This window comes from Bos indicus, chromosome 16 (assembly GCF_029378745.1).
Source record: "Bos indicus isolate NIAB-ARS_2022 breed Sahiwal x Tharparkar chromosome 16, NIAB-ARS_B.indTharparkar_mat_pri_1.0, whole genome shotgun sequence".
Classification (NCBI taxonomy): Eukaryota; Metazoa; Chordata; class Mammalia; order Artiodactyla; family Bovidae; genus Bos; species Bos indicus.
Window position 1 is genome coordinate 8,333,894 of NC_091775.1, and position 12,009 is coordinate 8,345,902.

Genomic DNA, 12,009 nt, shown 5'->3' on the forward strand with positions numbered 1-12,009 from the left:
TGAATTTATACTTAGCTTTCGGTAGTGTACAAATGTCAGCAGTAGTAACTCTCAAGTCGATGAGCAAGATATGTCATTTCAGTTCCTCGTGCCTTGTTTCACTCTCTCAGTGTGGTGGGTAGTGTTCATTGTGCTGGTCATATCTCTCTGAATGCCCTGTGTCCCTCCCTCCCTGATCTCAGAGTCAGTGGTGGAGGGATGGGCTCGTGAGGAGACGCAGTGTCCCTCTTTCCCTCCTCACCTCTTGTCTGATGATGTTCAGCACAGGCACCCTGGGCCCTGTGTTCATACCTGTGCCCTCAAGAGGAATACCTGCTGGGAATTCCTCTAAGATCTGGATGTTGACATTGTTGTTTTTGTCCCAAAAGCTCATGAGTACCTGGGATTTGTGCATGAGCCCAGGAAATACCTATAAAGAAATCACCAAATCAGGCCAGACAAATACTCTGCAGAAGCTGTTAGGCTACACTTCACAGGCTTGCAAGCCCTGTACTTGCCTGGACTTGAGGCCAAAGAAAGATACCGGAGTCAATGACAGAAAAAGCAAAGGAAAATAGATGGGATGTCCTGCATGTCTGAAATGCAAGGGTCCTGGAGAGACACCAACTATGGTAGCAGGTAACAGGCAGAACACAGCAGCAGCATTCTTCACCCTGGGGGGAATAGGGAGTCTACCAGTTGGTTGCAGGGGAAATTAAAGCAGGTTGGCTCATTGGTTAGCAGGGAAATCAGTAGAGGACCACATCCCTCTTAGCCTTTCAGGCTAAAAACTTTCATCAGGCACAAGTCTTTCCTTTGTTAATCAATCAGCAAACAGCCATCTTGAAATGGCCAGACAATGCAGGTGAAATAGCAAGGAGCAGGATGCTTGCATTCCATATATATTGTACTGGCTGTGCTGGGTCTTGGTTGCTGCACAGGGTTTTATCTGCTTGTGAAGAGTGAGGCCTACTCTCTAGTTGTGGTGCACAGGTTTCTCAGTGTGGCGGCTTCTTTGTTCCAGAGCACGGGTTCTAGGGCTCTCAGACTTCAGTTTTGGCATATGGGCTCAGTGGTTGCTGCTCCTGGGATCTAGAGCACTGGATCAGTAGTCATGGCCCACAAACTTAGTTGCTCTGCAGCATGGGTATCTTCCCAATCAGATATCAAGCTTAATGAACAAATTCCATTTCAGGATCCACCTTATTGGGTCAATCGTAGCTTCATTTAATAGTATATATCTCACCTCTTAGTAGGTCTTATGGCATTTCGATTGGTTGTGATTCATGACTCTGCCACTTCCCTCATTCAAACTCTTTCATATTAAAGCCTCAGAATGAGTCCTCGCCCCTCACCCGAGACATCTAGTCCTGGGGTTGGAGGCTCCTTCCTTCTGCAGGGAGCCCCTGTTGGTACCCACATGCCACAGCCAGTTCTAGAGAAATCTGAGAAGGGAGGAGCCTCCAGGCATAGAGGAAGTTCAGTCCAGTTTTGCCTCGTAAGTTTTGATGTGTCCAGTCAATCCTGTTAACTCCATGCACCCTGTTGTACAGCATGTCTCTAGAACTTATCCATTGCAATTAAAACTTTGTAACTATTGAACAGACACTCTTGATAACAGACACTCCCTGTATCAACCTCCTTTCAGCTCTTAGAACCACCCATCTACTCTCTGCTACCCTGAGTTTTCCTTTAGATACCTCAGTTAAATGGACACATGCAGAATTTGTCCTCCTTTGACTGGCTTATTTCACTCTTACTAATACCCTTATGGCAGAAAGTGAAGAGTAACTAAAAAGCCACTTGATGAAAGTGAAAGAGGAGAGTGAAAAAGTTGGCTTAAAGCTCAACATTCAGAAAACGAAGATCATGGCATCCAGTCCCATCACTTCATGGGAAATAGATGGAGAAACAGTGGAAACAGTGTCAGACTTTATCTTTTTGGGCTCCAAAATCACTGCAGATGGTGACTGCAGCCATGAAATTAAAAGACGAATACTCCTTGGAAGGAAAGTTATGACCAACCTAGATAGCATATTGAAAAGCAGAGACATTACTTTGCCAACAAAGGTCCATCTAGTCAAGGCTATTGTTTTTCCAGTGGTCATGTATGGATGTGAGAGTTGGACTGTGAAGAAAGCTGAACGCCAAAGAATTGATGCTTTAGAACTGTGGTGTTGGAGAAGACTCTTGAGAGTCCCTTGGACTGCAAGGAGATCCAACAAGTCCATTCTGAAGGAGATCATCCCTGGGACTTGTTTGGAAGGAATGATGCTAAAGCTGAAACTCCAATACTTGGGCCACCTCATGCAAAGAGTTGACTCATCGGAAAAGACTCTGATGCTGGGAGGGATTGGGCACAGGAGGAAAAGGGGACGACAGAGGATGAGATGGCTGGATGGCATCACCGACTCGATGGACATGCGTTTAAGTGAACTCTGGGGGATGGTAATAGACATGGAGGCCTGGCGTGCCGCGAGTCATGGGGTCACAAAGAGTTGGACACGACTGAGAGACTGAACTGAACTGAACTGAATGTCCTCCAGCTTCATGCATATTGCTGCAAATGACAGGATTTCCTGATTTTTTAGACTGACTCACATTCCACTATACATATACACCACATTTTCTTTATTGATTCATCAGCTTTTGGGCACTGGGCTGTTTTTTTTATCTTGGTTGTTTGACACAGTTTAGCAATGGACATGAGGTTGTAGATCTCTCCTGGACATTCTAGTTTTATCTCCTTTGGACATAAACTGTAGTGAGCAGTTGCTGCATCTTATAATATAGTTTTCTTAGTAATTTTTTCAAGGACCTCCACTGTTTTCCATAACGGCTATGCCATTTTAAATTCCTACCAACAGGGTACAAAATTTCTACTTCTCCACATCCTTGCCAACATCTGTTTTATATATATAATGTGCATTCTGAAAGGTGATATCTCCATTTGACTTGGTTTCCATTTCTCTGATACTGACTGATACTGAGCACTTTTCCTATATGTATTGATCACTTACATGTCTTCTATGAAGAAATGTCTATTGAAGGTCTTTACACATTTTAAAAACTTAATTATTTGCCTGCTGTTGTTTGCAAGTTGAGTTGTACTTGTTTCTTACATATTCTGTATATTGGACCCTTATTCAGTTACAAAGTTTGCAGATACTTCCTCTCATTATATAAGTTGCCTTTTCATTCTGTTAATTGTTGAGGAGAATATTCTTTCTTCACTTGGTAATTTTGGAACCCTGACAAAGATCATTTGTCCACACATGACAATGATCCAGTGGCAAAAACAAACAAACAAACAACAACAACAAAAACATCACCTGTAATCTTCTAAATTAAAATATCTATTGATGCTACAGATTTTGAAGAACATACTGCAAAATATTTCGGTGAAACTAGACAGTCAGAGTAGCTACATCAGATGTCCTTACTAATTTGAAGATCTCATAGTGAAGAAAAGGAGAAATACAATACAGGCCAAGGAACCACAATTCTTCTGTGGTTACTCTGTCTCTTATTTCTTGGAAATGCATAAAATACATCTACCTGAAATTAAATTCTCCATTTAGCACTGGCAGCTTCAACCAGCACATTTAGTGCCGCCGAGAGGAGCTACCCCACGTCCAAGGTCAGGGGTGGCGGCTGAGAGGAACTACCCCACGTCCGAGGTTAGGGGCAGTGGCTGAGAGCAGTTACCCCATGTCCGAGGCCAGGGGCCGCGGCCGGGAGGAACAATCCCACCTCCAAGGAACCATGGCTGCACGGGCGCAGGAGGGCCTAGAGGAGCTATTTCACGTTCAAGGTTAGAAGGGGCAGCGGTGAGGAGATACCCCTCATCCAAGGTAAGGAGCAGCGGCTGCGTTTTGCTGGAGCAGCCGTGAAGAGATACTCCACACCCAAGGTAAGAGAAACCCAAGTAAGACAGTAGGTGTTGCAAGAGGGCATCAGAGGGCAGACACACTGAAACCATACTCAAAGAAAACTAGTGAATCTAATCACACTAGACAGCCTTGTCTAACTCAATGAAACTAAGCCATGCCTGTGGGGCCACCCAATATGGGCGGGTCACGGTGGAGAGGTCTGACAGAATGTGGTCCACTGGAGAAGAGAATGACAAACCAGTTCAGTATTCTTGCATTGAGAACCCCATAAACAGTATGAAAAGGCAAAAGGATAGGATACTGAAAGAGGAACTCCCCAGGTCAGTAGGTGCCCAATATGCTAATGGAGATCAGTGGAGAAATAACTCCAGAAAGAATGAAGGGATGGAGCCAAAGCAAAAACAATACCCAGCTGTGGATGTGACTGGTGATAGAAGCAAGGTCCGATGCTGTAAAGAGCAATATTGAATAGGAACCTGGAATGTCAGGTCGATGAATCAATGCAAATTGGAAGTGGTCAAACAAGAGATGGCAAGAGTGAATGTTGACATTCTAGGAATCAGCAAACTGAAATGGACTGGAATGGGTGAATTTAACTCAGATGACCATTATACCTACTACTGTTGGCAGGAATCCCTCAGAAGACATGGAGTGGCCATAATGGTCAACAAAAGAGTCCAAAATGCAGTACTTGTATGCAATCTCAAAACCAGCAAAATGATCTCTGTTCATTTAGAAGGCAAACAATTCAATATCACAGTAATCCAAGTCTATGCTCCAACCAGTAATGCTGAAGAAGCTGAAGTTGAATTGTTCTATGAAGACCTACAAGACCTTTTAGAACTAACACCCAAAAAGATGTCCTTTTCATTACAGGGGACTGGAATGCAAATGTAGGAACTCAAGAAACACCCGGAGAAACAGGCAAATATGGCCTTGGAATACAGAATGAAGCAGGGAAAAGACTAATAGAGTTTTGCCAAGAAAATGCACTTGTCATAGCAAACAACCTCTTCCAACAACGCAAGAGAAGACTCTACACATGGACATCACTAGATGGTCAACACCGAAATCAGATTGATTATATTCTTTGCAGCCAAAGATGGAGAAGCTCTATACAGTCAAAAAAAACAAGACCAGGAGCTGACTGTGGCTCAGATCATGAACTCCTTATTGCCAAATTCAGACTTAAATTGAAGAAAGTAGGGAAAACCACTAGACCATTCAGGTATGACCTAAATCAAATCCCTTATGATTATACAGTGGAAGTGAGAAATAGATTTAAGGGACTAGATCTGATAGATAGAGTGCCTGATGAACTATGGACTGAGGTTCATGACATTCTACAGGAGACAGGGATCAAGACCATCCCCATGGAACAGAAATGCAAAAAAGCAAAATGGCTGTCTGGGGAGGCCTTACAAATAGCTGTGAAAAGAAGACAAGTGAAAAGCAAAGGAAAAAAAGGAAAGATATAAGCATCTGAATGCAGACTTCCAAAGAATAGCAAGAAGAGATAAGAAAGCCTTCCTCAGTGATCAATGCAAACAAATAGAGGAAAACAACTGAATAGGAAAGACTAGAGATGTCTTCAAGAAAATTAGAGATACTAAGGGAACATTTCATGCAAAGATGGGCTCAATAAAGGAAATGGTATGGACCTAACAGAAGCAGAAGATATTAAGAAGAGGTGGCAAGAATACACAGAAGAACTGTACAAAAAAGATCTTCATGACAGAGATAATCACAGTGGTATGATCACTCACCTAGAACCAAATATACTGGAATGTGAAGTCAAGTGGGCCTTAGAACAAAGCAAGTGGAGATGATGGAATCCCAGTTGAGCTATTTCAAATCCTGAAAGATGAGGCTGTGAAAGTGCTGCACTCAATATGCCAGCAAATTTGGAAAACTCAGCAGTGGTCACAGGACTGGAAAAGGTCAGTTTTCATTCCAATCCCAAAGAAAGGCAATGCCAAAGAATGCTCAAACTACCACACAATTGCACTCATCTCACATGCTAGTAAAGTAATGCTCAAAATTCTCCAAGCCAGGCTTCAGCAGTACATGAACCATGAACTTTCATATGTTCAAGCTGGTTTTAGAAAAGACAGAGGAACCAGAGACCAAATTGCCAACATCTGCTGGATCATGGAAAAGGCCATAGCGTTCCAGAAAAACATCTATTTCTGCTTTATTGACCATGCCAAAGCCTTTGACTGTGTGGATCACAATAAACTGTGGGAAATCCTGAAAGACATGGGAATACCAGACCACCTGACCTGCCTCTTGAGAAACCTATATGCAGGTCAGGAAGCAACAGTTAGAACTGGTCATGGAACAACAGACTGGTTCCAAATAGGAAAAGCAGTATGCCAAGGCTGTATATTGTCACCCTGCTTATTTAACTTATATGCAAAGTACATCATGAGAAACGCTGGGCTGGAAGAAGCACAAGCTGGAATCAAGATTGCCAGGAGAAATATCAATAACCTCAGATATGCAGATGACGCCACCCTTATGGCAGAAAGTGTAGAGGAGCTAAAAGCCTCTTGATGAAAGTGAAAGAGCAGACTGAAAAAGTTGGCTTAAAGCTCAACTTTCAGAAAATGAAGATCATCACATCTGGTCCCATCACTTCATGGGAAATAGATGGGGAAACAGTGGAAACAGTGTCAGACTATATTTTTTTAGGCTCCAAAATTACTGCAGATGGTGACTGCAGCCATGAAATTAAAAGATGAATACTCCTTGGAAAGAAAGTTATGAACAATCTTGATAGCATATTGAAAAGCAGAGACATTACTTTGCAAACAAAGTTCCATCTAGTCAAGGCTATGGTTTTTCCAGTGGTCATGTATGGATGTGAGAGTTGGACTGTGAAGAAAGCTGAGTGCTGAAGAATTGATGCTTTTGAACTGTGGTGTTGGAGAAGACTCTTGAGAGTCCCTTGGACTGCAAGGAGATCCAAACCGTCCATTCTGAAGGAGATCAGCCCTGGGATTTCTTTGGAAGGAATGATGCTAAAGCTGAAACTCCAGTACTTTGGCCACCTGATGCGAAGAGTTGACTCATTGGAAAAGACTCTGATGCTAGGAGGCATTGGGGGCAGGAGGAGGAAGGTACGACAGAGGATGAGATGGCTAGATGGCATCACTGATTCGATGGACATGAGTCTGAGTGAACTCCGGGAGTTGGTTATGGACAAGGAGACCTTGCGTGCGGTGATTCTTGGGGTCGCAAAGAGTCAGACACGACTGAGCGACTGAACTTAAATGAACTGACTGAAGTTGATCATTATAGTAACAATATTATAATGTAACTTAAAATGTTTGTTTGAAATTTCTGGTTTTGACTCAGAAATAAGAAGGCCCTGAGAATTGAGTTGTAACTTTGATAGTTTCCTATTAACCTGATTATATGCCATCTCTCTTTCACCACTTTCCCCTCCTTTGGAGAGATCACAGGACTCCTCTCTTTGTTCTTTAGTCACTAAGGCATGTCTGACTCATTTGTGACCCCATGGACTCCATGCTGACAAGTTTCTCTGTTCATGGGATTTACCAGGCAAGAATACTGGGTAGGGTTACCATTTCATTCTTCAGAGGATCTTTCCAACCCAGTGATTGAATCGAGTCTCTTCCATTGCAGGTTGATTCTTAACTACTGAGCCACATGGAGGACTCATTTAAGTCTCTATAATGCCTTGCCCTGGGACAGAACTTAGCAAAAGGATGCTGATTGCTTCAGAAGCCACAGGCTCTCACTACTGCAGACTCATGGCTAGAACATGATTTCAGCAGAACATATAGCATTGAATATAAATCTTGCCCTAAGGAAGAGCTATTATACATCCTGAAAATTTTTTGATATTTTAACAACTGAGTTTATTTGGATGCGCTACATGGGATCCCTGTGTGCATGTGTCCTCACGCCAATGGTAGGACAGCTCTAGACAGTCAATGTTCTAAATTTGGAGATCAGGGTGGAAATAGAAGAAGTTGAGACTTGTGCATATAAAGACAGGATTGTGGGCTCTGCAAAAGTATTCTGCCATGATAGAGTGGTTTTTCACTCTAATTTTCACGCTCTTTGAGCATTTTGGAAACCAGTATGGCATCTCCAGTGCAGTGAAAACTATGCTTATTGTTTTGAAGAACATGTGTGTGTGTGTGTTTAGTCTAAGATCACAACTATTCCAAGGAAATAGATAAGGATCTAAGTGCCCTGTTCATTTCCCTATACACTCCACATCTAAATCACAGGAAGATTTCCTTTCTTATCTCTACTCAGTTGTTTATTTATCTTGATCACAGAATAAAAAGACGGGAGATGGGTGTGTCTGACTGTGTGTGTATATGTATGGAAATTAAAAAACACATTGCGATTTTAGTGGTAGGTGTTTCTTATTCATGCAAACATCTTTAAATGGTAAGAGATCCTTCAACTTCTAGGACTGCCCCTTCCCAGAACCCCTTCACAAATCACTACCTTCTGTTAATTTATAATGAAATTTTTTCTCAAGTTTCAAGATAAAGTTTCAAGGTAAAACCTGTTCTTGTTTTCTATGGGATATTTTACTTTATTCCTTTCATTTAGGTAACATTTTTATTTAGGATTCAGTAACATTCAGACATAACATTTATTATCATTCTATTCAAATTTTATATATGAAATCCCTATCTCTATTCATGTCTGCTCCATCATCCACTGTGACCAAGGAATACCTGTTTATTTCTGAATAGTTATGAGATCTAACACAATTGGCCACCATTCTACTCACTATATGCCTTTATATTTGGCCTTCTAATTTCTAAATATATGAATTTAAAAAGTATGAGTAAAATAAAGACTAAGTTATCTATATTTAATATAAATAGAAAATAAACCCTGTTAAGGACAGTGACTTCTTAAAGAAGACTTTTTATCAATCTTCAAATATTTAAGACAAAGAGTAATTTATGATTCTGTCAGGAAACTAATTCCAAAACAGAATAAAATTACTAAGTTTATGCATTTTAGAACTGTATTATGCACAGATTTTGAGAACATTTTAATATTGAAAATATATTACAGATAACATTGGAAGGGTGATACACTGGCTGATATAAGGCAGATACCATCAGAAGGCTGATATAATATGCTGCTGCTGCTAAGTCGCTTCAGTTGTGTCCGACTCTGTGCAACCCCATAGACAGCGGCCCACCAGGCTCTCCCATCCCTGGGATTCTCCAGGCAAGAACACTGGAGTGGGTTGCCATTTCCTTCTCCAATGCATGAAAGGGAAAAGTGAAAGTGAAGTCGCTCAGTCGTATCTGACTCTTCTCGACCCCATGGTCTGCAGCCTACCAGGCTCCTCTGTCCATGGGATTTTCCAGGCAAGAGTACTGGAGTGGAGTGCCATTGCCTTCTCCATGATATAATATAAATGTATTATAAAATACAGATATAACTGTATTTTATAGACAATTAGAAACATATAACTAAGAAATATGTTGTAACCAAAATTTTAAAGTGGCTTTGTGGTCCCCAGTATTTTAATTTTTAAAATAATACCCAATGTCAGTTCAGTTCAGTTCAGTTGCTCAGTCGTGTCCGACTCTTTGTGACCCCATCAATCGCAGCACGCCAGGCCTCTCTGTCCATCACCAACTCCTGGAGTCTACTCAACCTCACATCCATAGAGTCGGTGATGCCATCCAGCCAGCTCATCCTCTGTCGTCCCCTTCTTCTCCTTCCCCCAATCCCTCCCAGCATCAGGGTCTTTTCCAATGAGTCAGTTCTCACATCAGGTGGCCAAAGTACTGGAGTTTCAGCTTCAGCATCAGTCCTTCCAATGTATATTCAAGACTGGATTTCCTATAGTATTGACTGGCTTGATCTGCTTGCTGTATAAGGAACTATCAAGAGTCTTCTCCAACCACAGTTCAAAAACATCAGTTCTCTGGTTCTCAGCTTCTTTATGGTCCAACTCTCATATCCATATTAGACTATCAGAAAAACCACAGCTTTGACTAGTCAAACCTTTGTTGACAAAGTAATGTCTCTGCTTTTTAATATGCTGTCTAGATTTGTCATGGCTTTTCTTTCAAAGAGCAAGCATCTTTTGATTTCATGGCTGCAGTAACAATCATCAGCAGTGATTTTGGAGCACAAGAAAATAAAATCTGTCACTGTTACCATTGTTTTCCCATCTATTGGCCATGAAGTGATGGTACTGGATGCCCATCTTAGTTTTAACTTTAGTTTTTTGAATGTTGATATTTAAGCTAGCTTTTTCACTCTCCTCTTTCATCAAGAGGTTCTTTAGTTCCTCTTTGCTTTCAGCCATAAGGGTGGTGTCATCTGCATATCTGAGGTTATTGATATTTTTCCTGGCAATCTTGGCTCTAATTTGTGCTTCATCCATCCTGGCATGTCACATGATGTATGCTGAATATAAGTTAAATAAGCAGGATGACAATATACATCCTCATCATACTCCTTCCCTAATCTGAAACCAGTCTGTGTCTGTTTCTAAGTGTTGTTTCTTCACCTGCACACAGATTTCTCAGGAAACAAGTAAGTTGGTTTGGTATTCCCATCCCTTGAAGAATTTTCCACAGTTTGTTGTGATCCACACAGTCAAAGTCTTTGGCATATTCAATAAAGCAGAAGTAGATGTTTTTTCTACAGCTTTCTTGCTTTTTTTATGATCCAACAGATGTTGGCAATTTGATCTCTGGTTCCCCTGCCTTTTCTAAATCCAGCTTGAACACCTGGAAGTTCATGGTTGACGTACTATTGAAGCCTGGCTTGGAGAATTTTGAGCATTACTTTGTTAGCGTGTGACATGAGTGCAATTGTGCAGTAGATAGAACATTCTTTGGCATTGCCTTTCTTTGAAATTGGAATGAAAACTTTACAGAAATGCTTAGAAATTTCTCCACGGATATAAACATTCTCATTTCATGCATGATGCTGTACTTAACAATAAGGAGTAAACACTGTTAAAAAACAAAAAATAGAGAAAAGAAAATCAAGTTTTGAAAGGACATCATACAACAGAATGGAGAAAACTCAGAAATCAGTGTGGGTAACTCAGAAAATAAGAAAAAATTAAAAAATCACTTTGTAAATGAAAGTGAAAGTAGGAGAAACACACTGAGAAATAATGCCTTATAGGAAACAGTAGTTGAAAAGAAGACTCTCTTAAAAAATATATTTAAAAAAACATAAAAACAAAAACTCCTGGCAAATAAATCAAGGAAAAGGCTGTAAAATATTTGATGAATATGTTAAAAGTGGAAGATCATCATAAGAGATCTGATAAATGAATGATTGTTGTAGTTCAGTTGCTCAGTGGTGCTCAACTCTCTGCAACCCCATGGACTGCAGCACAATAGGCTACCCTGTCCTTGTACGAATGATTGGAGTCTCTTAAAGTAAAATCACAGCAAAGATACACAGCAAATATTAAACATTATGATGCACAGTTTTCTGGATAAAAGGCTTTGAAACTGTTTATTAAAAAGCATAATAAGTATATTCTTGCAATGACTAATAGCAAATGAAACTGTAGTAAAGCTGCTGCTGCTGCTAAGTCGCTTCAGTCGTGTCCGACTCTGTGCGACCCCATAGACGGCAGCCCACCAGGCTCCCCCGTCCCTGGGATTCTCCAGGCAAGAACACTGGAGTGGGTTGCCATTTCCTTCTCCAGTGCATGAAAGTAAAAAGTGAAGGTGAAGTCAGTCAGTGGTTTTCTACTCTTAGCGACCCCATGGACTGCAGCCTACCAGGCTCCTCCTTCCATGGGATTTTCCAGGCAAGAGTATTGGAGTGGGTTGCCATTGCCTTCTCCAGTAAAGCTACTGGGTTTTAAAAATAAAAGTCCTTTGGGTAGCTGCAATAAAAGAGAGGGAGAAATATAAGGGAATAAAAACTAGAATTTTAAAGCCTTTTTGGAGAGAAATTCTCTGTGTTAGAAGAGACAAACACAATTAAGTAACACAAGGAGAGAAATGATAAATCATGAGCTTTTTACCAGCCAAGCAGAATGAGTTTCAAAAGTCCTTACACACTAATAGTGAAAGATCTAGGGTATATTGATCTCCTATGACTAATAGAATGAGCAGACGTGAGAAAACAGAATCCTTAA